This window comes from Anser cygnoides, chromosome 2 (genome assembly GCF_040182565.1).
Source record: "Anser cygnoides isolate HZ-2024a breed goose chromosome 2, Taihu_goose_T2T_genome, whole genome shotgun sequence".
Taxonomy (NCBI): Eukaryota; Metazoa; Chordata; class Aves; order Anseriformes; family Anatidae; genus Anser; species Anser cygnoides.
Genome location: NC_089874.1, coordinates 83637323 through 83665155, shown reverse-complemented (window position 1 = coordinate 83665155; position 27833 = coordinate 83637323). Strand labels below are relative to the sequence as shown.

Genomic DNA, 27833 nt, shown 5'->3' with positions numbered 1-27833 from the left:
ATTGAAATTATTGAACATTGTGAAATTATGAACCTTTATTTCCTTCCACTTAGGTCTCAGTGGATGAAAAGTGCTCTTTGTAACTATCTAAAAAACTTCCTTATTACTATTCTTTGCAGATATGTTACAAATACTGTTGATGGTAGTCCTGTAACTGCTGTTATGTCCCTGTGTCCTCCTTTTATTGTCTGTCTGCATCTACTTGTATTTTTACTTCTTGCTTGTAAACTTTCTGGAGTGAGTTTATACTTCTGTAGTGTTTAAAAGTTCAAATAATTAAATCCTGATCCAGGAACGGGTTCCCAGTACTACTTAGGGAAAAAGAAAGAAAGAAAGGAAGAAAGAAAGAGAGAGAGAGAGAGAGAGAAAGAAAGAAAGAGAGAGAGAGAAATAAAGAGAGAAAGAAAAGAGAGAAAGAGAGAAAGAGAGAAAGAAAGAAAGAGAGAGAGAGAGAAAGAGAAAAAGAAAGAGAAGAGAGAAAAGAAAGAGAAAGAGAGAAAGAGAGAAAGAGAGAGAGAGAAAGAAAGAAAGAAAGAAAGAAAGAAAGCAAGAAAGCAAGCCTATTGACAAGAATAGTGATCTCAAAAACATTATCTCCATGTCCAAGATGCAGCCCATCTCTCAACTGTGTCCTAGAGTTTAAGGATTATTCAGGCTTTGCAGTAAAAAAAATCTATACTAAATACTTTGAAAATTAATAAGTTCACAATTTACAGAAGAATAAAAAATCTGAATAGGAGAATCCTTTTTAAGCACAGCCCCGTTGTTCAAAAATACATATCCCAAGGGACTACCAATATTACATTGCCCCCAATAGAGGCAAAATTTACCCACTGTGAGAATGCAGTACACAAGAGATGACTGTGATGGGGTTGGTAACAGCAGCTGTAGTAGTAGAAACTTCAGTGATCAGGCTAGGAAAATGGATGGGGCAGCAGAGGGAGAAAAGGGGGGCACGGAGAAGATGCAGCAGGGAATGAACTATATATTTTTGATAACAAACAACAAAACCCAGACTTTATAAACTATAAGAGACTTTGTAAGAAAGTAAAAGAGGTAATTGTTCACATTCCAAACATTTTGATATATAAACTGTGCAACCATTGCCCATGAATAGCCCAGCTGTTAACAATTTTTTTTTTTTTTCCAAGATAATAATCAAGCTTCATGCCAGCAACTTTTCTCCAAGTGAATGATATTTTGAAAGTCTGGTCAAAACATTGCTGTGACATAATAAATTTTTAAAGAGTGCAAGCGACGCTGAAAAGATCACAGTCTGGGTTTGAAAGAAGACCCAGTTTTATAACCCAATTAGGAAGAAAGCACTCTCAGGCTTTCACTGTAGTGGAATTCTCAGAGAGGCTCCCAAAAAAGCCAGTCCTGCACGCACATCTGTTTCCAGTGCGATGCTGGTATGCAAACTATTGTCTATTGGAAGTGTGTTGTGGTAACGTTTGCCAGGGTTAAAGACTGGGTCAATTTGATCAAGAAGCTAAAATTAGCTTCTGTGTGTTTTCCTGAAAAGAAAAAAATAAATACTGTAAAGCTCTTTGTTTTCCTTCAAGTCTTGTTCTCAGATTTCTGTTCGGCTGCAAGAACTACCATAAAACAGACTGTTCCAAAACCTACTTCTTCCTTGCTTGTTCTTTTTAATTGATACAACAACAACAATGCCAGCCATTAGCTTCTAAGGAACTGAACAGTCCGATTCCATATTTCATTCATCACAGGAGTTTAAAACTCACTAAGGCACTCAAAACCCCTACAGGAATACAGATGTAAGGGAAAACTTCGCCTATTGAAGCTGAAACAGACAGAGTATTTCTAGCTACTAACGGAATTCAGAAAAAAAAACTTTTACTTTTCTGGCAGTGATAAAATCGCACATGTTTCTGGAAATGTTTTATTGCTTTGTCTTTTAATCATGTGCACCTTTAACTATTCATCACTTGGATCTGCTGTATTACAGTCATACCCAGGAACATTTTTATGTCTTTATTTTCTTAAGAAACACAACTGTTAATTTATTCTTAAAGCACTTAATTAAAGAACACTTCTTTATATGCAAATGTTTACTAAATTACATGCTACTAGCAGTGTGCCAGTTTTTGAAAGCTTTTAATTAAAATACTTAAATTATTGAAAAGTGGAAAAAAACATTTAAAAATTATATTAAAACTTTGTCATATATCATCGGGTTCAAATATTTACTGCCTCAGAGTTGCAGGTTCAGTTGGGGAAGAGGATCCCATTTTACCAGTAAGTAAAAAAGCACAAAGGAAAAAAAATCATATTTTCCTTACACACATTTTCTAAGGGAGGAGCCTACACTGGAGGTAGCTGAAATATTTTAAAACATCGTAAAGACAAAGATACAAGGATGAGAATATAAAACAGAATACAAAATGCTGTTAGAAAATGTCAGCAAAGGCCTTGATCCTGCAAATAATACTTTGATGACTGTGAATAATCCCAAGAACTCCAGCATGAACTACTTCACATGTATAAATGTTTGAAAGTTTGGTGCATCAACGTACAGAGAATAACAGTAAAAAGTTACTGTAAACACATTTATTAATTGGAATTTCTATAAATTAGGAGACAAAACCTTGATTCACTAGGATGTGCCATCTCACAGCAACTGCTCATTAAGCTGGATATAATTTTGTTGAAATTGATAGCCACAGTGGCCTAAAATGTCAGACCTGGACCATCAAAAAAATCAGAGAATTATCCCATTGACTCAGGAAAATACAGAAATTACTGGAAATGTCTTTCATTTCAGCCATAACATACAAAGCAGCCTGGGACCAACACTATTTCTTTGTTATGGATTTTCTTCTATCCACAGAAATCTCCCTTCTTTTCCTAAAGATGAGCTAATCTTTTATCACTTAAAGCTTGATAAGTTCTCATAGGGCATTTTGGGATGACATGTTTCTTTTTGAATAAGCAGTAATTTTAGAACTCATTTGCTAGCTTAGCAGTAAAACTGCAAAAGTAGAAAAGTGCTAGCTTGATGTTTTCTCAGTGTTCAACAGGCTACCTTCAATTTAGAGAATAATTTTTTCTATCTGTTCAGCTATAGATGCAGGACCAAATTTCAGTTAGCTGAGCAGAACAGAGGTCTTTTGGGTTTTGAAGACTGTATGCTTATTAACAGGTCTTTATTTTTGCATTAACTGCGCACATTGGACCACTTTTGTTGCTCCAAATAACAGGCTTGTCCTCATAGAAAAACAAAATCTCTATAAAGTTTCCTGTAGTTCTTCAAAATTTGCAGGAAGTCTGCAAAAGTCTGTCTTTTCAAGACAGAAAGGTTTAATAGGTAAGAAGTTAATACCTGTGTCTTCTTGCATTTCAAACTGTATATATTTGCCTAATTTTTCATCTTTTACTTTACTTTTCGAATATCTAAATCCAGTGTAGGGATGTGATGCACTACCTATATTACTTTCATCATCCTTGAAGAGAAAACTAAAAAAAAAAAAAAAAAAGACACTGAAGTTTCAGTTTTAATCCTATCAACTGGAGTGAGAAAAGCTTTACTGGTATCAGAGATAAGGACCCTGCATCTGATACTTCATCTGCTATTCCTCCTTCCACCTCCCAGTAGTAAACAGTTTAAGCTAATTTTCAGCACAAGCCTTTTTGCGGTATTTTATGGCGTACCTCCTTCTATTTCCTAAATACGAGTTGTGCTCTCTGGAGCTGATCATGCCAAGTCACAATATTCCTAGTAAAATCAAAGGCCACTTGCTTGCTAAAGGGCTGCGAGCATCTGGCTCTACATGAAAGGCCTGCATGCAGAGTGCTCCCATGGGCTCTCCGGGCCACAGATTGTAGCTCAGGGGAGCTTCTCCTTGGGAAAGGGAAATACAGGCAGTTTTTTGCTTTCCTGGGAATGTTCAATGTCTGTAGTTTGATTTGAGGTAACCCTATGAAACTTAAGAGAGACTGAGGGATTCTGAACTACGCTGAGTTCAGAACTACACGCAAATACCCGGCTGGAAATAGAGCAACACTTTGCAGTTTTCCAGTGAAGCTGCCTGGGCCTGACCCAGGAAAAAAATCCTAAGAAATTATTTTATGTATAACGTCAGCCACCTTTAGAGCTGCTTTTAGGCAAAGAAGAGTCCATCTTTACTGAGATGAAAAGAGGGTATAGCAGCGATGGAAAACAGGAAACCTAAGGCACTCTTTCTCTCATATTTGGGAATGAGTTTGTGTTCATGAATGATATATATTGTGTTTTCCGATACCGTCTCAGTTTATCTCTCTACCTCCTAACAGGGTAAGGAAACCAAGGGACTTGCCATTGATCTCATCACTTCAGATAGATCATCTCAAAAACTTCGATAGTTTCCTGCAGGGATTGAAACCACACTCAGGGAAAGGGACCAGAGACGGCTGTGGGCACCGAGAAGGCTTTCTGGCTGTTCAGTGAGGGCACCACGTCCCCTGGCACAACCCGGGCTCTGCAGCCAAGAACCGCACAGGCCTCACTGGCCTAAATTTGAGGGGGCAGCTCTCAGGTGCTTCTTGGGAAGGATGCTACATCAGTGAGTTTTCAAGACTAACTGTGATCTTCATGGAGACGTTCAGGCCCGGCATTTCTTCTAGCTTCCACAAATCAGCTAGATGAAGATCCAGGACTTACTGTTTGCAACTACCTTCTACAGACCAGGGAAGTAGGAAGAAACCTTAAAACATGAACAAAACCTTTTCTACAGCTTTCATCTCTACAAGGGTGCTTCAAAAATGCTTATCTTTAAATACAAACCTTGTCTAAACTTAGCTGGTCTTTTAGGTTACAAGCTATTCCCTCATGCTTTGTCCTACACACCATTATACATTTGCCTCTTTTGCAGCTTCTGAGGAGCATGCAGCCATTATTTGCTTTGGATAAGATACCTTCTTATTGTGCATTTCTCATTGTGTGCTTCTTATTGTGTGCATTGCCCTGTTATTAAGGTAATTTGAAACAGCCACGTGCAAAGTAACAGGGGAAATCTCTCTCAGTAATGTATCCCATCCTATGGGCACAATTGTGTCCACATTATTTGAGCTGACTATTATGTTATTACAGAAATGTTCTTGTTCAAGTGAAAGTCAGTATATTTTCTTAAAACAAGCAGGTTATTAAAAGGCAATGTTTTAACTGTAGTATTGGCTCTCATATAAGTACTAAAAGGAAGGAGGGGGAAAAAAAGGACTTTGCTAAATTAGATTTTTGTATTTAGCCAAAGTCAAACACAGTAGAGCACCGAAGGGAAAGCTAATGTAAAACCTGCTGAATAGCTTCTGTAATAGAACCGTTTGATGAGCTCCTGAGAAAAAAATAATCTGGAAAAACATTATATGTGGGTAAAAAAAACCAAACCAAGTAAAACCAAAAGACGAGAGGAGTTATTTTCTAAGGAAGAAGAGCTAGCATTTTTGGCCTTCAGAGCCATGGTCAGGACTGCACACTCACACAGCAAGGTGTTATGGCCACACAAGGAAGGAAGTCTTCAGCTACTGAAGATCATTAGCAGCAATGAGGGAGGCCACCAGCAGTCGCTTTGGACTGGTTTCTCTGGATACTCATACAAAGGACGGAAAATTATCGGCGCCACTGGGCCTCTGCCCAGGTCATCCTACAGCTGAACACACGAAACGTTATGCCACGAGAATGAATGCACTGGAAGGAGCCGAGGGGTGGTTTGAGCCCCTGCGTACATTAATCACCCTGAATGGGGTCTCATGCTGGGATTCACAGCCAACGCAGCCAGCAAGGTTGACTCCTCAGAGAAGGGGAGGCGTCAGAATAATATTAGAAGCATCAAATGTCCTCCCTTTCCCTGGTATGGAAAGCTCATCTAGGAGGTGTCAGGATAAAACATGAGAGCTGCAGTTGTACTTAGAGACTAGGAGGAGTGATTCACTGTTTCATGGCACAAGTGGAGGAGGAGACTGCAATAAAAACTTTTACAAGGTGAGATCTAAACCCTGAACACAGCACAGGATTACAAAGCCTTTTTTGTCTTTTCTCAAGTTTTTTTTTTTTTTTCCCCAAGAGAGCTGAGAGTGTTGTAATTAAACTGTAAATTTCTTGAAACGAAAGCACAAATGATTATGTTCCTGACACACCTGCTTTATGAAAGTTACCCATGCACTCACATGTATTTTTGTTGACCTGTACTCTTAAGAAGGAATCCAAAAGACTGAAAGCGGAAAAGTATGCTGCAAACTGCTACCCACGAATGACCTTTTAATTATTAAAGGAATATAACAATAAAGATGGAATGAAACAAACGTGGTAGCATCTGCTGCATGTCTCCTTGGGGGAAAAAGGCAAACCACCAAACCCTGTGTAAATTTACACACTTCTGAGAAAAAAGAAACTATTTTGGTTTTATAAATATGGAAGTATAACTGTGCAGATACATTAACTATCTACAAATATCTGTTAATTAGCATTACTTGTCTGATTAATTTTTGGAATGTACTAATAAAGGTAAGACCTCCAATGGTACTACTCAAAATTTAATGGGTCAAAGCAGAAATATATCTGCCTGACAAGACCTGACGAGCCAATAGCAACACATTAATATTTCACATACACATTCGATTCATTCAGGAATTAAGTCATTTAATGACATCTGAAAATCAGAAGTCGTCATCACAAAATGCCAAATTACACATTTAAAGCACTAAATTTTCACAGAAAAATAGGGAACCACAAATGGAAAAAAGCTTTTCCTGTGCCCTCAACATGCTCACTTCTCCAGCTACAAATTCAGGATTAATTCTTACTTCTGCTGTCCAAGCAATTCCAAATTTCAAACAAGCCTGTCTTGCCCAAATCTAACGGAAATTTAATGTGAAGCCAGATCTAACTCCCACCCACTTAAAAAACCCGAATAATAAAGCATGCTGAGATTCTACTTTAAACACACTAGTAGAGGCAGGAATGTTTTATTGACAAGAAAATACTGCTTTTGAGGCAATGTAGGACTGGGGAGAGTTAAGATTGAATCATACCATTCTGTGGTTCACTGAACTGCAGAAGAGCTTAGGGTGCTCTATGGTGGTCATGACTGTTCAAAAAAAGAATAGCTCATATTCAGCAATTGTTGCGTGTGTGCCATGTTCTCCAAGTTGTGTACTACATCTACTTTCAGCTCTACTGCCATATCACTCCGAGAAATAGAATATCTTATCTGACCCAGTCAGATAATCTTCCAAGATCTTGCCTACAAACAATTATGTCAATGTTTTCAAGTAATCTCACAGAGATTTAGAAATATAATTCCATACGTAAGTGCTGAAACAAAATCAGGCCCTGAAAAATTCACAGGTGTTGAACACCTTACTCATTGTGGAAGCTGGGAAGGATTGCTTGTAATCCCCCCTTGTTTCTATATGCTTTTCCCAAGCTTTTATTATTGGCCAATCACAGTGACAGGGTGTTTAGCAAGATGAAGTTGTGGTTTGAGCCAGCATGGCAGTGCCTATGAATAGTTAATACACTGTTGAAAGTTCAGTATTTTCATACTAATTACTCTCAGTATTTCCTTGTAATCCTCTGTGATGGCACATTTCTCTAATCCTCCTTGCTCCATCTGTAGACCAGCTGGAATTTTAACCTGATATATCCCTGGTCTGATGTTTCTTTAATGTATATATAAACTGACTTGCACAGAAAACTTTTGCTGACTGTTTTGGTTCACCTCTCTCTATTTCCCCTCTGGCTAGGAAAGCATTGGCACTTCACGTCGGTCACTCTGCTGGTCTTCCTTCAAGCACAGGGCTGATGCAGGTTTCCAGAAGAATGCTTCGGAAGCTAAATGTCTTTCTGTGCGCTGAATCTTGCTCCTACCTCTCAGTTTAAAACAAACTGTCTCTGACTCTTTGCATTTCCTTCCTATTTCAACTTCATGTCTTTAGTAAGAACTTTCCAACCTTCCCAGCTGTTGTGGTGCCAGGACCAGGAAGAGATAGCAGGGCAGAGCACAGAAATCTGGCTGATGAGTATAGATTCAGAGTCCTAGCTGAACTCCTCTGGAAACACAGTGCTGCTACGGGCAGTTTAGGGCATCTGCTGTCTCAAAGTCCCAAACCTGTTCCCAGCAATGGTAAGGACCCAAACTCAGCTGACAGGCTCTCCATTCCACCTCTGCAGAGGAATTAAGCACCCTGAAACAACAAAGAGGAGTGGTATGCAAGGAAGGTCTGTGATAAATAGGAATCTTAACAAAATACAGACAATTCAAATAGAGAGATTGAAGTGTTATGGATTGCAGGATTGACATCCTGACAGAAGGAAACAAGCAATTCTAAAATTACATAATTATTTTAAAAATAAGAACAAGACGGACATGCACTGAAACATTTTCAGACTTCAGATTCTCTTTTTGGGTCTGATTGCTCTTTCCTAACTTTCCGTGTTTTGTCCCTGAAGACCTTTAAGGATTGGAGAACTGTCCTCGAATATGTGTCTGAGGTTGAAATGACAAAGAGTTTCAGAAGAGGGTCTTGGCCTCAAGAAATCTGCAGCTGGAGTTTGGCAGCCATCAGACCATAACATATGCTACATCTGTTGAGGAAAGTTTTCAAATGTAAAAATGGTAGTGCGGAAAAAAAAGCAAAGTTAATGCAGTACTGATCATCTGGCCCCTACATGATGACAGTATTATGTATTTTAAGTTTATGAGCTATACAAATGCTATTACATATTTTAAAGCATGTTAAAAAATAAAAGTAATTACGCTATGATGGTGACAGTTTATTGTTTGCAGGCGCACAGGGCTGGAAGGGTAGGCTCTATGGATTACAAAGTGACAGCACTGGCACATACAGACAGCTGTCAATCATCCTGCCTAAGTTAGAGCATTACCCCAGATGCAACAACCAGAAATGAAAAGCACAGGTGTAGATATGAGAAGAGACACAAAAGAGCTTTAGTTGGTGGATGTGTCTTCAAAAAGGTCTTTTTTTTTTTTTTTTACCAACTGCTCTGTCTGGTATTGTTTGGGCTCCTACAGAAGCTGTCAGGTTATGCTGTCAGAAATTACTAGGTAAGCAGAACACATGGGCTGTGCTGTCCCAGCCTAGAAAGGTGTGATTGTCCCACGGCTGATAAGAGAACTCCCTGGAGCATGACTAGCAATTCTCCCTGTAAAGTCCTCTCTCACAACAATTTGAATTAATGATGCCTACCTTCTCACAGATTTCTAGTTTTTATGTCCTTCCCCATCTCACCTGCTCCTGCTGTTCTTATATTCCCTATATCACCTCCCCAGGTAAGACAGAGGCTATGCAAGAGACAGGCAAGTGCATCCGTGTATGCCATCCAACCAGGCAATTCCGGTTAAACAGAATGGACAACAGCAAATTTGTACTCGCCATTCCCTCAGAGGCACATTCATTTCAGTCCCTCTCCCTTCCCAAGCCACTGATTTTCAGACTTACAGAAAATTAATTACCTGTGAGACTCCTATCTGAGATTGTCTAGCAGGTTCAAAAACCCCCAGGGAAGAGGAAGGCACAGAAGAAGTGTGATTGCCTAAGCTTTGTTTCCTTAGGAAACTGGCCTAAACACACATTCAAATGAGAAACACCAACCGTAGGCTTCCTCTGCTCTGTTCCCTTAATCAGCTAACTTAATACTTGCGTGGAAACAGGGGAGTATAAAGAAGTTCACTGCCAGGGAAGGTTTTCCCCTTAAAACATCACTACTGTTCTGAGCCTCTTTGACTAACATCAGTACCTCTGTGTTCTGCAAAAAGGTCTTACTGAGAGCATAGCTACAGTAAGGGAATGCCCTTTCAAAACAGCCGGAAGGTTACGGGCAGATCTGGGTGGGAAATCACTATCTTGCTCCTCATAACCATTTCACAAGGTTTGCAACTTTCCCACTTTACACCGGTATGAACCCAAGCCTTTTGAAATTAAACGAGGGAAGACAAAACAAAACAGCTGTTCCAGGAGAGACCTATCCCATAACCACTTGTGGCTCAACGTGTAGAGAGCGCTTGCCCCTGCCTCAAATCCCTAGTCCAATGGAAACACAATAGGGGCTTGAAATTTAGCACTTCAGATGCATACTTTAAACATCAGAGTGGCTATTTTCAGGTGGTCCCCATGCATCTTTTTTGTTGGAGCTGTGATACCTTTGTATAAATATTTTCCTATTTCTGGACCAACGAGCATATGGCTCTACAGAGCAGACACCAAAAGTTTTAGGTGGCATGTGGGAGACCAGGGTCAAATCACTGCTTGCAAAAAAAATTCCCCCAAAGAGACCTGTAAATATCCATTTTAGAATACCCAGTGATATGGTAAAATGTACTGCTGTAATGTGGGATTGAACTTGAAGGTCATTAGTCTAAAATGGGCAGTGGTGATAGAGGCAATGATGGCTTGAACCTGTGTTTTTGACCTCCAAGGTGAGAAGCTTCTGGCCTTGTAGTTATTGTGAGACAGGTCTATCTTCTCTGTCCTAGAGCTGAACATACATTTCTCAGTAATTTTACTGAAATTGGTATGCTTCTGCAAATATTTTATTTCAACAAAAGTTCTTTTTTTTTTTTTTTTTTTTTTTTTTTCCCTCTGTGATAAAATATTTAATCAGAGAGATCCTAAGCCAATCTAGTCACTGGAAACCATAACAAAAACCTAGAGCCTTTTTGCTCTAGGGGATAAGAGGTAACACTTTTCCAGCACTCTCATGATCTTTAGGGCAGTCTTAGAGGAACAAGTCCAAAATGCAATTTGACTCCCCCAGGGCTGAGTGCTGTACTAGTAGCGGACCACTCTGCTGGCTCCAAATTTAAATTGCTGTTAAAATAAATTAGAGATTTTAAAAATAAACATTAGGAGTTAGAGATTGACCACATTACTTTATCAGGTAATTAACAAGAGTGTGTGCCATTTTTGCTCTATCAGGAATGCACCAATCAGATTATTTAGCTTAAACGCACATAGAAACCAGAAGCAGATTTGCCATTGAACACCCTCGCCAAACCAACCAAAATAATGTTCTGCTTTCACTGATGTGAAATGCCCCCACATGGGAGGCAGGATGACTTGAGGTGGGGGAAGAGAAAGGGTAGTCATTAACATCCTTATATAAGCTCATGTTTTTCCACTGAACTTTGTAAATTTTATCTTTTTCTCCCATAAATTTCTATTGACTCTACTTGTAAACCACTCATTTCCACTGCAGCCATGCTTCAATTCAGAATGGAAGACACCTGAATTACATAAATCTCCAATACAAAGCAACATTTTCTGTGTGAAGTAAAAGCTGTCATGAGAAAGGTAATGAAGAAGAATAGCTTGTGCAGAGGGCTCTAATGCTATCCAGCTGCTGCTATATGGCACTTGCTGATAAGACTTTGTTTTAACTTTACAATAGAGAAAGTTTGGGAAAGGTTAAAAATCAAAATACAGGAAGTAAAACTCTTTATACTTCATCTGTTACATTTCCTCTTAAGTAGCATTTATTTTCTTACATAATGTAGTTTTCCAAAAAGAATGTGTATGTGTGCCTTTTGTTCTTTTTTAATAAGAAGAGAAGCAGCATTTTAAGTTGTGCATTTTAGGTACATGTTTTTAGGCAGCTCTTTTATTTTTGTTGGGAGATTTAAAGGAAGGGATTGTGGAAGAATGAAGTAACTTAAAAACATCGTCAGAATTATAAAAAGCACAGTACAATTTGCAGCTGTGTTTTTGGGATGCTCTAATCATAACACTGTCTGTGACACTGCTACAAGTGTATAGCTTTCATTACAGTTTTTAAAAGGGTCAATTCACTCTAAATTAAAAATGCCAGGAATGTGCAAATAAAGTGCTATCATTACGCTTATTACTTCTCACTGTTTATGCAACGATCACTGGGACTGTGCCACTGAAAGACATTTTACCAAGAACTTCATTGACAATTATGTTCCAAAACTGATTTTTCCACAACACTAGAGAGAAGTTTTAAAAACGTCTGAAAAAGAAGCATAAATGTGATAAGGAGATAAGAAACAAAAACCTGGCTGAGGGTTGCAGTTTCACAACTGAAGTATTTTCTTTTCATGTTAAGGTGAAAATGTGGTAATATGGTACCCTGCCACAAAAACGAGGATGACCTTGATTAGAATCGGACTGGAAACAAAAGCGAAACTGACTACACTACTTTTATTTCCAAGAGGGGAAAACCAGCAAAAACACACAGCAAAAACTGTAGAAGATAGCCCTAGAAAAAACTTGCAGTGTTACTGTTTCAGCAACTGTGTCATGAATAGACAGGACTTTGAAATGTGTTTAAAATAAACCACCTTTTTTTAATGGTTTAACCTGTGTTGCAGAGATAAATATATACATCTCCTCCTCCACATCTTTTAATTTATAGCTCCTATAAGACAGGCCAGAAGAGGCAGATATCTATCTTATGGGTCAAAAAACCCGGATGGGCTGCTAGCTATCACTGCGGAGCCACAAGAAGCCCTGTTCTGCTCTTGCAGTATCTCACTCGAGTTCAACATGAAGGCTGAGGGAGAGCAGACCCCCAAGGAACAGAGTAAACCACAGTCCAAAAAGGTTAGCCTGCAAACTCCTTCACACATTGAGACCATTTACTGGTAAGCCAAACTAACCTGCTGATGCTACCCTTTAAAAGCAGTTTTATTAACCTTGATGACAGTCAGATGTATTTCCAAATACTGAAGTCGACATCAATAATCTCTGAATCAGGCACTACTAACATCTCCCTGGGGAGAAGTGGGAAAACGTTCTTGTAAAGACTCTTAATGGCAAACCTCTGCTAGCAATTATTTTGAGAGACAATGAACGTTTGGCAAAAAAATGAGGCGGCTTTGTTGAGGCAGCCTAATGATGTAGGAGCCAAAGAGTTAAAGCGAAGCCGCTAAGTTGTGCAGACCGCCGAAACCTTCCTGTTGGGAGTTCCTCTCAGAAGGAGTGGGAAAGGAACAGTATTAATAGCTATTGCTTTGCTACACTTTCCCACAGGTCTGGACAGGATCTCCACAGCGGCTTTTGCCTTTCTGAAAGGAAGACCTGAAACCGCCGCAGATGCTGGAAACTCCGGGCCTCACGAGGAGGAAACAGGAGGACCTGAAAGACAAACCATGGGCCGTGCCATGCATTATGACTGCCCACGGCCTCACAGGGGAAAAAGGGGGGCAGGGGGAGTGAGAGAAACACCGAGGAAGAGAAGAAGGGAGCAAGAGCAGCGCTGATGTCAACCACAGGTAGCTGCCACTTGGAGGCCGCTCATGCAACCCCGCTCTTCCCCTGAGGAACCTGAGGGAACGTCCCGTCCCAGCAGGAAGCTTGCCGATACAGGAAAGGATTAAAAAACCCAAGAACCCTCAAAACTAACAAAAAGCCCCTAAGCAAATAAACAACATTTCTCAAGTTTGTTACGAATCACCTCATTGTACACACTTGAGTCAAGGTTGTTTTTCCTCAGAGTTTTACCTCTGGGACTCCGAGGCAAGCGATAGCCTGAAAATACGAACTGTGTCCTCTTTATTACACTAAGTGGGAGGATTCTGCCAAAAACTGTGGAGAGACCTGCAAGCACGCTGGGATTTAGTTAAATTTATTCATGCTGACAGTAAGTTGCTTTGTCTTCGCTGCCGCTTACGTTACTGTTCGCATACAGCACTACCACGCCAGTTAAATTAGCCCAGCCCAAGCCAGAGCTGTCCACCTGCACGCAGTGCAAGCTGCCAGAAGGAGCAGGATCAGCAGAAAGACCAACTGCACTCTGCTGTCTTGTAAGCTGGGGTGCTTTTGGGTCACCCCCCTATCCCGGCCGTCACTGGTCAGCTGGCACATGAAGAACAGCCTATGCCTTTTTGCAAAACACTAGGCATAGGTACCTGCGGTTACATTTTTATTCGTGACAATTTCTCACGATCACACAAATTCAGCATAGTTTATGTTCTTCCTTTCAAATCCCAAGTTAATAAATCCTGGTTGGTGCTCATTAAAAATATTACCTTTGTCGTACACGTGAAAAGGCATTCACCTTTCCAGCCAGATCATCCTATGCAAGTTGAACGTGATTACAAGAAACCTTTGGTGACTTAAAACACCAGATTTTCTGAAATGAATGGGACAGCAGGCAGGAGCAGAGAAGTTACTCTTTAAAACTTCTCAAAATAATGGTGTCTTAGCTACAGAAATCACTTGCTGACAGGATGTGAAACAGCTTTGGGGGCTACCATACCACTCAATTAAACATTTCAAATCTTTATTTAATATTGGAAAAAAATGGTGTCCAAATTCAACACCTAAAATGCAAAACAGGAATCTTTCTAATTAATAAACCCTAAAATAGATATATTTCACTTCACTGACAAGAGTGAAATGCATCAGTTACCAGTATGTGAAAATTATTCTAATTATTAATCATGGTTTTAAATGTATATGGAAAATTTTGGCTAAAACATGTTCAGTAAGTTATTAGCAGATTAACAAGCAGCGCTTATTAAGAAAAGATTATTCAGTTATAAAAATCTGCTTGGGAACAGGGACAGGGAAAGAAAGGGATTTGTCACAATCATTAGATGTAGACACATCTATGTTCTGTTGCTTTCTAGATATAATACAACATAGAAAAAGATATTACAAAGCCACTTTTACGTGACATTCAGCGGCAAGAAAGAGGTGAGGACAGTGTATCATGATTACATTCGCTTTTGAGGTTCAAGCAGTAACAGCCTAAGGATGTTTATTTTAAACAGTAAAATGCTGAGTGAAATAAAATGAAGTCACTCTAATGATTAGTGGGCTCTTTTTCTCTTTAATACACAGAAGATTTAGCTTTGGTTGGTATTGTGATGTCTATGAGTAAGCAATCATTCTACCTATTACTATTATGTTAACAACTGTAAACCACCTACAATTACTAGCATGATCCCTAACCTCTGAGAGGTGGTAATCCAGTATTGGTTGTTAGCTGTCAAATTTATTTCCCTTTGGTGAAATATACCCTGGATTTAATTACCAGTCATTCTTGATACTTTATGGAGTTGAGCTCAAGTACTGTGGCTCTGACATTTAACCCATGACCCTTAAATATTTACCAGCTTTACTGGTTGTGTACAATTATCCCTTCAAGTATATCTCAGATCCATCATCCTGCCCATGACTTACTACTCCAGTCATTCTAAATCAGATACATCTTCTCCTTCCCAATGAAAAGGGAATATTTAATTTCCACTCTAAAAATAAAAAAAAAATATACTGTTGAACTGAATTGTGAGATATGGTCAGCATCTGCTAACTGCACTTTTACTGCATTAGAGGACAACTTATATCAGAGGGACAATAAACTCAGTTGTGTGCAACATTTATTAACAGGAGCATCAAACAAGATTTCTGTTACCGATTATGGGCTCAGCGTTCTTCTCCGGTAACAAGAGTAGAGTGCAGGGTGAAGAACAACAATCTCTGACATGCTTAAGTGATGACGCCGAGCCCACACAAGCTCTTCCGTGAGGTCAAGTTCCCATGGGTGAGAAGATGACAGTACCAGGGAGTAGCCATACTTCAAACAACACAAATAACTTCACAGAGTCAATGCTTCTCTAAGTTGCAATAACTCCTCCAGATGCCTCTCTGTAGCCTATGGGGAAGAGGCAGCTGATGGCCCTCAAAAAGCTTCCCATGCAGGCAGAAGGAGTAACATGCATCCTCCTAGAGTCAAAGTCTGCCTGCAAGGACTCCAGGTTTGGGAGCAGCATTTCAAGCACACACCTAGGGCCTTTCTGTGGCCCCTGAAAACTCCAAGTTCTGTGCAGGGCTGGAGAGAGAAAATTTGGTACAGTAAAATCCTACACAATGGCCTGGTGTGCTGTGCTTCGCCCAAAAGGTTTTTGGGAGCACAACATGACCTTTGCTTTAGCCAAGATGGACAGTTGGTTCCTAGGTAATCTAAAATCTTCCTTCTTAGAGGCAGGCAACCTAGTTTAAGACACACAGACTTGCTCCTCTACTACCAGTGCTGCTATAGCCCAATCTAAATTTAAAGAACCTGGCCAACAGCAGAGGGAAATACTGCTGAGGAGTAAACAGGCATTTTTAAAGTGTAACACATGGCATTTTGCAGTGTTCAGGTATGTACGTGCACATACATAGCTTCACAAACAGGATCTGAGCCTGAAAAGATTTACCATTACCCTTCATTTTACTCAGTGTGAGTTATTACCTCGAGGGAAAGGCTCACATAGCGCAGCATTAAGCATATATACAAGTCTTGGTAGGAGCAGAACCACTGACACGCAAGATGATTTACAAGTAGCATTCAGCAGATGGATGAGCTTCACAATATTCCTTTACCATAGCTGATCAGCAGCTTGGCTCAAAAGAGGGTACAATCAAATCCTGTCGCTTTTCCCACAAAAAAGAAACCACTCCACAAAACACATATTCAGAAGTTTCCAAGTTAAATAATTATTTCAGTGTAGCTATCTTACTTCCAAAAGGGTTTAATTTAAAAAGAATGTTGTAAAGTAATTTGCACTCTGTACAACGTATTTAAAAAAGCGTGCTAGTCTAGGTATTGCATACAAGTAATATGCACTTCTAAAGAGAGCATCTCCTAAATCAAAAACATTTTAATCTAATTTTTCACTTGTCATAAATAAACACACAATGCTCACTGCTAATAGGTAAATGAAATGCCTTGTGGCCTTCAAACACACACATACATGCGCACACACACGCACAAAAGGAAAACAAAAATGATTATTCAACATCACTGGAATGTACCACAGAATTCAAACTCAGAGATTCTCTGTTGAGAGCGATTATTCATTCCTCCCTCAAGCTATTTCTGAAATCCAGAGTAAAAACTAAAAAACTGTAGAACAAAATGACTCCTACTCTACCAATTTAGTATTATTTTTCTTTCTTCCTTTGGCTTCAAAGTAAGTCTAATTTATTTGATATCATGTTTTTACCATGCACAAGGAAGTATTAGGACTCTCAACTGACAAAATGTACACTGTATATCTTTTTAGAGGTATTTTAAGGTATTGTTCTGGGATTTGATCCTGCATTCTGTAGTTTGTGAAGTAGAAAAGGACATGCAGGTTTCATGTACATAATTAAGAAATTACAAGTATTTATAGGATCAAATTCTTCACTGTGAACTGGACTTACTGCAAATGCTAACATACGCCTCACTCGGAGCAAGAAGTCATAGGAGGGAGCCCCAGACAAAACCATGAAAATACTAGAGAAAAATACTCAGGGAAGTCCTCAAGCAATTACTTTATTCCACCTCAATGGTAGGTGGGCTAACGAGACCAACAGAAGGAAAAAATAGCAAATTTGGCATGCCACTAGGGTAGCGTAGCATGGCTTAAGTCAATCTGTCCTCTCTTTTTGCTGTTACAGAGTAACTTCGCTATTAAGACAAGGTTCATTCTAATTACAGTTGCATGGTGTACTTCACAACTTCCCCCCCATAAAAACAACAAAAAGCTTTTGTTACACTTCATTTTCTTTTCACTGTGCAAGAATTCACTATGTGAATGACACTCCTTGTATCTATGGAAAAAACTAAAGTCAAACTAATGAACTTACTTCTTTTAGACTTCTCTGGTTTTAACTGAAAATACATCCTTCTCTCTTCAGATATCAACAAACAAACAAAAAAAAAACGACCCAAACCACCCTAATTCATATTGTGTTTTTCAATCCAATGCATGTTTATAAGTGTGAGTTACAAAGGGAAGGAAAGAGGAAGGAGTTTAATCCTTTATCCCCAGTTTCTAAAATGAATAGTGGGCACCAATACATATGAGATTACTATCTGTGTGGGAGGGTAGAAAAGGTGTACACCTAAAGTGAATATATAACACACTTCTATACTCAAATATTGAGCAAACTAAAAACCATCGAGAAAACTAGCTAAAATCTTTTCCGTGCTGGTATAGAACTTCCTTTTTTAGAGATACAGCCCTATAAGAAGCTGAAAATTAAAATATCTAATACATGGCATTCATCTCTTTTCACGAAAAAGTAACATCCAGCTCATATAATGATCAGGGAATTATAGAATAATCGAGGCAGTCATTGACCTCCAAAACTCATCAAGTCCACATGGATCTAGTCATACTCGCTATTCAAACATTCTTTCTTATATCCTCCTTGCTGCTTGTTCCTGTTGGTTCTCTCGAAACTATCTGAGCTACATGAATTTTCTGAAGTGTATTTTACACCTCTCAGAATAATTTACAATGTGATGATGTTTTTCTGGAAGTCTAAGAGATGCTTCAGATGCAGGAATACAGATTCTGATGAAGTATACTCTGTTTGTCCTGCAGTTTCTGATTTCTCTATATAAATCTATTTATTGAACTGTTCATATTCAAAAACAATGTTTCTTTTCCTTCCCCAATGTGGGCGTAGTCTTATTAATGACTGTAGGAGAATGAATTATTGGCAACCTTCTTGCAGAAGGATAGCTCCCAGAGTACATGACTTTCGTTTGCCAAGATTATAGTGGCTCTCAACGTGCTAAACCACAGATGTTTTAGAGATAGCTTAGCTGTTCGGTGAACAGCCTCCATCCCAGTATTGTTCTGCAAGAGAATTATGCAGCAGTTTGAGGAACAAAACCTAATGACATGCAGAGGATCTGAGCCTGAAAAAAAAATTATCATTACCCTCAATTTTACTCAGCATGAGTTATTACCTAGAGGAGAACGCTCACATGGCCTAAGCCATTGCAATACTTAAGCAATGAGCCACTACTGAAAGCATGCAGTGTATCAGACCCCCTATCTAAGGGAACAGAAACTGCCATCAGCTTTGATTTACCTTGTTTCACCTTACCCTTGCTTCTAACACAGGTAAAATTCACCAGTTCTGCAAAGTGTTTTGCATTTCTACAGTAAGATAGTTTATAAATAGGTATAACCTAAGTAAATCTCCAGGGTATGAGAGAAATATCTTGATGAGTTAAAAAAAATTAAAAAATCTCTCAAATACATATCAGTTTGTCCATAAATTCTTGTAAATAATGTTCCTAAATCCCCATAGCTATAGCTGTGCATTCAAACTTCAATTATAAAAATGTAAACCATACCATGTTTTGTTCTTTACAGATGGAAGAAATTCTTGACTGAGAGCAAAAGTAAACATTATAGCAAGGCCTGAGTCTGGATAGTACACAGAGCAATAGCTCTGCAACTGAAAAGTGTCCATGTTAATTTCAGTGATATATTAATTAACCTTTCTGACATCTAAATGAATTACTTCATGGTGATCAAAAGCATGAACAAAGTCATGGGGTCTCCAACAGAGATACTCTTTGAATAGGATTTCATTCTAGCATTTAGGAGACTGGCAATTGAGAGGCTCTTACCTCTTAATGCTTATCTCAAAGATGAAGCCAACTCTGAAGCAATCACAGTCCTATACAGCATCTTGAATGACATAAGGATGCCAAGAGAAACACACTGATCTACTCAAACTTCATTAAGAACAAGAGTATTAACGACAAACCAAGGTCTGCAAACCTTGGAAACGTGCAGCTGTGTTGTAAAAACTGCAGAACTAGTAACTTGAAGAGAGAAACAGTCTCTTATGCCAGCACTCTGAAAATTTGTGCCATTGGAAGAATACCACATCCTTCCCTCCAGTCTGAGCTGATCTGTAAGGAAAAATATTGTTCCAGCCTTCATAAATACACCTGGACCTCTCTGTCATTGCTCACCTATCTTAATGAGTTAATCAAGTCTGAGCAAGCGTCTGGTCTTCTCTGATCATGCCCACCACCTAAGCTACAAAATTTGAACAGAGGAAGCCCTTCTTTGTGTAGTTTTTTTCTTTTCCTCTTCTTTTAGTAGGAATGTTGTGGGCCCCTCACATTATCTCTGAACAGTCTAAACAGGAGTTAAACCAATGGAAGTTTTATTAAAGGTGCAAAACTTAGAGGAAATGAGGCCACATAAAAGACAACGTTATGTGAGAAACCTGTCAATGGGGGTATAAGGAGTGGAGAAATCATGAGTGAGGACATGTCCCGTTCATCTTCAGCCAACCTAAAACAGCTTGTTCTCCCGCAAGTTTCAGCGCAACCTGTGTTGCCACAGGATCCTGCAGGGAAACATGGGTCTCAAAATCAGCTCAGACCTGCAAGGATTAGCCCAGATAGAGGAATGGGGAAGAGGAGAGGGTGTCCTCAGCTGCTCTGGTGTGCTGTTTGTCTTGTGAAATGTGGGTTCTCCCCATGTAGGCTCTGAATTCACCCGATGTATTAAAGGTCGAAAAGGTCAGGGGACAATGTCCACAACCACTTCTTCTAATGATTAGTTTTAGAAACCCACTCTGACACCTGGAACAACTAACTGCCTTGAGGAAGAGATCATCAGGCAGAGTGCAGGTGTGGGGATCAAGGCTGCGTGCTAAATACAGCATATTGCACCGCTCAGCACTTCACCATAGAGGCATCACCATCATCTGAGTGTTCCAGTCATCCACACTGCAAATGACTCCAGAGTTTTAGATACCAGAGGGCAATCCTACCCATTCCCCCCTGCAAAACAAAAACCCAGTCAACGAACACTAGCAAAGAAAAACAGTTTTTGGAATTGGTGCTGCTGTTACACGCTGAGCATTTTATAATTCTTTGCAAAATTTGTTGTCTCCAAGACATCATAAGGAAATACCCCCAAAATTCTTGCATCTTCCAACATATCCTATCTGCCAAACAGACCAGGAATTATGTTCTGATCTTACTGATTTCATTTTTCTAAATGACTACTAAAATGATCCGATGCCACAGAATCTAACTGAAATGACAGATTATTACAAGGTCACTAAACAGCTCATCGTGAACTTCCTGGTATTTTACAAACTAGGCTGCCTTCACATATTGTGACACATACATGATTGCAAAACTCCTTTCAACAAAGAACTTTTCAAAGCCTTTTGTCTTTAGTACTAGAAGTGCTTGGAGGGAGACAGCATTCTCCAAAAAAATAGGAGGTTTAGTTTTCACAATGAGGAAGCTGAATCTTAAAGAGCTTTTGTCCCTACTGCAAAGCCTCTGAATATAAAGTGGAGCTGGCTAGAATCTCCTGTAAGCGATCTCTGGATGAAGCCATAACGCATATTATAATGCATTTCTTCTTAACCCTTCCATCCTCTCTGTGCATTGGAGTATTGCTGAATTCTTCCAAATCAGGCAAGTGGCAGCAAATGCACTTTTATGCCCTTTCAACTGCATCATAAATGAAGAACGTCTGTAAAAAATCAGTATATACAGTGGTAAGGATATTCCTGTGTTAAGAGTGTTCTCCATTTTAAATAAGGGAGGAACCACTCTAAAGCTGAAATGTCTTCCCTGAGTGTTATATCGTCAGCTACACTGATAATGGCTCAAAATGCTCTGACTCACAAAAAAGTTATGCTGTTTGTGGTATTTATTTTTTTTTAGTAGCACCCCTCCATCAAATCTGGATGGAAAGTCACTCGTTTTCTGTCTTCACCATTGAGAGTTAGACCCTGACATGATGAAATGCCCCCTTTTTATCGTCCCTCTGTTATTATAAAAATCAAAAAATAAAATAAAATGTCAGTACTATGCCTATGTGTCAAGTGATACTTTCATCTTGGTCAGTTTTCAATTAATTTACAATACTGTTTTGTTTATCAGAGCTGGAGCTGAGCCAAGCCCCCAGTGCATCTGATGAGCCTTACAATAACCCCGAATGCACCTGTTAATTTTGCCTCTGGGTAAACAGTTGAAAACTCCTCAGCTATTTCCTCAGGTTGGGTGGAAACAAAGAAACATGAGATTAAGAAAAAAAAAAAGAAAGAGAAGTCTAGATTAGGGAATTGGAGATGCATTAATTTAAGAAAGGAACAGGGTCAAACTAGGGGCTAGGAGGCTAATAAGCACAGAGCACACAGCAAGAAAGCTCACAGCAGGGTAAGAGTTCACTTAATTTATTCAAGCGATCTATTCCAGACGCAGTAAATGATACATTATTGGATCCAGACCTGCAACTGCTTACTAAGACCAACCTCACTTAAGTGTCATTACCCTCCCCTTTAGAAATATTGCTATTACCCAAACCTGTTCACAGTGAGGGCTTTACTCAGCTGGCAATCCACTAACTTTTGTTCTTTATGATGCTCCCCCTAATTCCCCCGCTCTGCTGTGGGAATTAGGCATAACAACCACCATGCTAACCGCAGAACACCCAAGTTGATCCAACTCTATGAGATTTTTAGTACTTTATTACACCGAAAACCAATCCCATGGATAGCAGACTATAAACAACAGCAAATGCTATATCAAGCAAGCGGTAAGTGGTTAAGGGCTTTGAGATTTACTAGGGGGTTTCAATCAATCAAAGTCTCATTCATGCAAATTAGAGAAACTAGAAAAAGAAAGCATAGAAACACATATCATGGAAAAATTTAAAGGAACTTCAAGCTTACGTCTTCTTCTTTGAACAAAAGAAATAAAGGGCAGATGGCTTTACTGTAATTGATTGGCTTTTTCTCCCTACTGAATTATGATTAATGTATTTATTGAGCAAAATCAGAAAGGAGCACTTTTATGATGGCAAACCTTTTCAGTAGCTGGCTATTGATGTCATTAAGAATATCATCTCATCCAGAGATCAGGTTACGCAAGACTTCAGAATATATTAGAACTGTATGGCTAAAGACAGAAAGCGCAGGGACTGTGAAACACATGGAAGGCATAACCCTCTTCTTAACTCCTTGGAAGCCTTGTAGGGTCACCCATTCAAGACTACTTCTACCTACCTGTCTTCCCATCCCAATAAAACAGCTGACCCTTTCTGCATGGCTAATTCATCCTCAAAAAGATAACTGCTGCAAAGCTGACGAAGTTCCTCCTGCCCTCCCCAGGGCCAAAATTAAGTTACACTGAGCTTGATACCAAACACACAACAGCTGGAATAGATGGGAACTACTGAAGGTTTTGTTTGGTAAAAAGTTAATTGGCTGAAACTCATCTATTTATCAGCCATTTGCTTCCCATGTTTGTTAATTTTCTACCCCTAATAGCTTTTGCAAGCTCCTTTGCATTTCTCACTAGGAGCAATCAGCTCTTTATCTCTGGAAATTAGCACCTCTGGAAAGAAAATATTGACCGGCTGCTCAACAGAAGCCTTTACAGGAGAGTGTTATGGATCTTTCTGACTCCTCCCAGAACTGATTGTAATGCTAATGGCAAGGCAGTGTCAGCTGCTGTGCTACTTTATCTGTAGCAGATGACCACTGGTGGCACCACTTTTTTCTGTTCTCTTCATAATGCTTAAAAGATCATACTAAAAATAAAAACAACATAAACATCACCAAAAATACCTTTTTAGCTATTTTCCTCCATTTTCCCCTACTATAAGGGTTTTATAAATTACCCTTAAATGTCTTTTTGAAATAAATTAACAAAAAACAAAGTTTGGGTCATGGTCTGAACTTTCAAGATGGTCCTGATCTAAGCTTTTAGGTTGGGACAATCTAGAGAAGATAAATCCCAAAGCAGCATTCCTATCCATCTTGGAGTGTAAAACTCAGGAATAATTAGGCATAGGACTCTGCTTTGAACACCTCTAGGTGACAGCACTAACAACTGAAGTGCTGGAGGTAATTTCCATTCCAAGCAGTTTTATTCAAATTGATTACATTCAAAGTATTGCCACCACAAGGCTTTAAAAAACAAGTTCTCTGCAAAAGTCATAAAAACATTCAAAACTGCAGTTTCTAGATTCTTTTTGTTTGCCTGTTACTTTTGATCTTTTAACGTTCAGATTTTTGGTCTTTTCTGGGAAATCTCAAGGGCTACAAAGCAAAAAAGCTGAGATCTCGAGGTAATCATCTAGTTCCAGGAGCTGGGGCTTTAAGAAAACACTAGATATTACAAGACTCACACTAAAATCAGGAGAGCTGGAAACGCTGTGTGAGGCTTTGGTTTCTCTTTACATGGAGTACTAAGGAAAAACAACACATAAAAAAGGCGATTAGATCTACCAGTCAGATTTATAAATGTAAGGGGGCTTAAAATACTCAAAATATATTAGATGTAGTAAATATTCTTTATCAATCTGATTTATCTGCAGAGTACAAAAAATCAGAGTATCATATACATAGATCCAACTAAAGTTGTTCATTTAAAAATCCTCCAAGTTTCTATGACTCACGTAAGGTGAATTTTTAATTTTAAATTATTTTTCCCTTCTGATATCAAGTGCCAATTCTCCCCGACCCCTTAACACGATTAGCAGCAGACAATGCCACCACTGTTCCCAGAGCAAGGACATAAGCTAGGAACAAGTAATATAACAAAGCTGTTCATGGCTCTACAGTTAAAGGTTATGTCAGCATTTTCATGATAGAAACCCTGTTTCAGAGGTCAGTAACTGCTGGAAAAGCTCACTCCATTTAGAAACTCAGCACAGAGGGTTCCAGCCATTAAGACACATTCTTTCAGGAAAACTTAACAAAGCACATGTAAGTCAATATATCTATTAAGGGTAAGCTGTAATGAGACCGTAATTAAGGGTGCAGGATGGTTCCAGCTTAAAGTGGAATTCTGTCTCCTCTATAACATTCAGACACACAGTGTGATTTGAAAATTGTTAGGTCAGGTCCAGGCTTGGGACAGTTCGTGGCAATGTGAACTTGATCAAAGGGTTCCTACTGTAAAACTTTGCCTTTTGTTTCCCATGATCTGGTTTTCTAAAACACATAGTTTACAGAACTTTTAAAAATTCACAAACAGGGCTATGAGCCAACACTGCATGACACCCATGCCACTGATAACTATCTTTATCAGTGACCTGGAAGAAGAGGTGGGGTGCTCCCTCATCAAATTTGAAGATGACATCAAGCTGGGGGCAATAATTTATACGTTCTGCCAATCAGAGGGATCTGGACAGGCTGGAGGAAAATCAGCAAGGACAGATGCTAATGGGACAGGCTAATCAACTGCTGAAGTAAAGCATGGGTGCCAGCTCTGCTGAAACAGACCCCGGGTCCTGGTAGTCAGTAGGCTGAACATTAGCCAGCAATGTGCCCTGGCAGCATTAAGGCTAACAACATCCTTGGCTATTTTAAGAGTCCTACAGCCAGTCAGTAGGCTGTAGGGTCCTACAGATCAAAGGAAGTGACAATTCCCCTTTACTCAGCACTCATCATACTGCATCTGTAATGCTATGTCCAGTTTTGGGGCCAACAGCACAATAAAGATGTTGAAAAACTGGAATAAGTCCAGTGAAGGGCTGCCAAGATGGTCAGCTGGAGCTGGCAAAAATTTTCATGATGAGGCAAGACAAGCAGTGGAACAGGTTACCCAGGGGGGTTTTGCAATCTCTGCCCTTGGAGTGAAAACCTCTCAGCTGGACAGAGCACTCAGCAACTGGGACTGAAGTCAGTGCTGACCCTGCCCTGAGCTTGAGGTTGGGTTGAGACCTCCTGAGGTCCCTTTCAACATGAATGACCCGATGGGAGGGGGAATGCACCATCCCGACACACCAGTCAGAACTGCGGTCTTTGGGTCGTGGACACAACTTTCTTGTTCTCTATTTACCCTCCTCCACAGGCTTTCTGATCCTGCTCTCTAATATGCCACGAGGTGGAGGATGAAGTAGTGCACAAGTGCTAGAGCCATCATGGCATGTCCCTGTTTATTAACCTATACTCCTGACTTGGAAATACCACGCTCAGTACTAAGGACGGAAGGTTATTCATACTTCCCAACTTTAAACACCTCAGTTTTATGTCTCCAATGTTCGTCTACATTCAAGTGGATGAATCAGATCAGGTGTCTGATTCAATGTTTAAAGTCACTTTGTGGATTGATAGTCACTGTTTTTCCATGAAGCGGGGTGGGAAAATAGGGAAATAACTGATGAGCCTTGCCAGTTAGACTGGTTGTTGTGAATAATGTGCAGGTCTTTATCCTCTGTGTCCCACAGGCCAGTGCTGTAAGAGTTCGGTAACAGTTCCACGCTTGAGTATGTGTCTCTCCTACCTTTTCTGTCTGACTAGGGACAAATATGTGAGGCTCCTCAACCCTGAGAGTCCAGCAGGCAGCGTTGACATGCAGACAGTTTCACGAGGAACCTTTGGGCTGGCATCAGGCAACAGTCAATGAGGCAACAGGCCCATTAGCCAATAGGCTAATTAGACTGATAGGAGTAATTGGTGTAGCCATTCTTGATATTGAGACTGAACCCCTAATGCAACCCCAGAATTATTTATTGCATTATTATTATACCACAACATAGCCTGGGCAGGCTACTACCTTTGCCAAAGTAGTTCACATTGCAGTAGCACACACATAAAACAAAAGGTCTCGGAGAGATGATATGGACAGTGCTTCCTTCAAACGGCAATGCTGGAAGAAGGACATAAAAAAAGCTTGACTGTCATGACGGGCAACAGTTGCAGTACATCAGGTGTGTAACCATTCAGAAGATTCCTCTTGGTTTCACAGAACAAAGGTTTTAGGCAGAGATTTAAAGGACAGTGATAAAATAAATCTGATAGTATTCACAGCAGGTTCCTCCCAAGCTTGAGCAGTAGCATGGGAGAAGGAGAGAGGTGCTGGTCTGAAAATTAAAGAAGTGGGTGCTGAATACAGGTGTCAGAAGCTGGCTGCAGGCAGGAGTTGGCCAGCTGATAGTGAATGAGAGATGACAGATAGCGTGAATACAGGACATGAAAGGCATGTGAAGTGAAGACAAGTAACGCTGGCTTGATGTGATAAAGGAAAATGAGCCAACAGAGACACATGTGACATGTTGAAAGCAGCAAGTGAGGGAAACATCTTCCCAGAAATGTTCTGAGCAAATGTAAGCAATTTTGTGCATCACATTCACCAAGCCCAGGGAAAAGGATGCTGCCTCACTTAAGATGTGAAATGATGACTGCCTGAATGAGAAAAGTAGAGGGGCATCTCTTTAAGACACTAAGCACAGAGACTCAGCAAAACATAGACTTAACCCAGTGCATCTCGCTGTGTGCATTTCTTAGGCTTGAAAGCTTCTTAGGAACTCAAAGACTGTATTTCTCTTCCTCCAGTACCAGGGAGAGGATTGTAGCCTGGCCTGACTTTTGCACACCAACCTTCACAGCATTTTTGCTTCAAAACACCCCTGTGATAGATCCATGTAGTTAGGTATGGTAAAGGTTTGACATTCACATTTATTTTCTTGTCAGATTTTCAGCTTCCTCCTTCAGTTGTGGACCTTAACTTATTATTGATGAATTGCCAGTTCTGTTCGCTGCCATTCATGCTTGTGTGCATGTGCATATTTTTGTTATAACTCACCTGACCACTGAAAAGCATCATGTGCATTGCCTCTGTATCCACCCTGCTGCCTGCGCACTGAGAACAAATTACATTAGGTCTGCAGAGATACACCCTGAGACTGTAAATCCTGGATATATGCCAGAGGGTGCAGTAGGATAAACGGCTCTGGCTGTTGCTGATCTGAATGCTCAATGCTCATCATTTCTCCCCTTCCTTTTCTGCCCAGGCCAAAAGTTTCCTTCAGATCCACCGGTTTAATTGTTTGTTTCCTAAACAGGATTCTGTTGCATTCTGAGATTTCAAAAGAAAATAAAAAAAAAAAAAAAAGAAAAGAAAAAGGTTGTTCCAATTATTTCAAGAGAACTACTCACATCAGTTAAGACAAGTGTTTGTCTAAACTTCTGCAGTTTATGCCAAATACAGCAAAACACTAGGCTCTGTCTGTGTTCATTTCAGCTACCAGTGATCAGGAAAACAGAAAAAAACACTCCATAGTTAAATTCAAATTGCTTGGGTA

The 27833-nt window shown here is 39.7% G+C and overlaps 1 protein-coding gene and 1 long non-coding RNA gene across 3 annotated transcripts in view; both read right to left on the bottom strand.

Moving 5' to 3' along the window:
• The window catches only part of GMDS (GDP-mannose 4,6-dehydratase), a 411524-nt gene that overhangs the window by 140435 nt on the left and 243256 nt on the right, over positions 1–27833 (bottom strand). The gene's annotated exons all lie outside the window — the stretch shown is intronic.
• LOC125184296 (uncharacterized) overlaps positions 3078–27833 on the bottom strand; it is a 33966-nt gene continuing 9210 nt past the window's right edge. Inside the window, exon 2 of the long non-coding RNA XR_007168080.2 lies at positions 3078–27607. This is a non-coding gene — a long non-coding RNA (uncharacterized lncRNA). The remainder of the gene's footprint in view (positions 27608–27833) is intronic.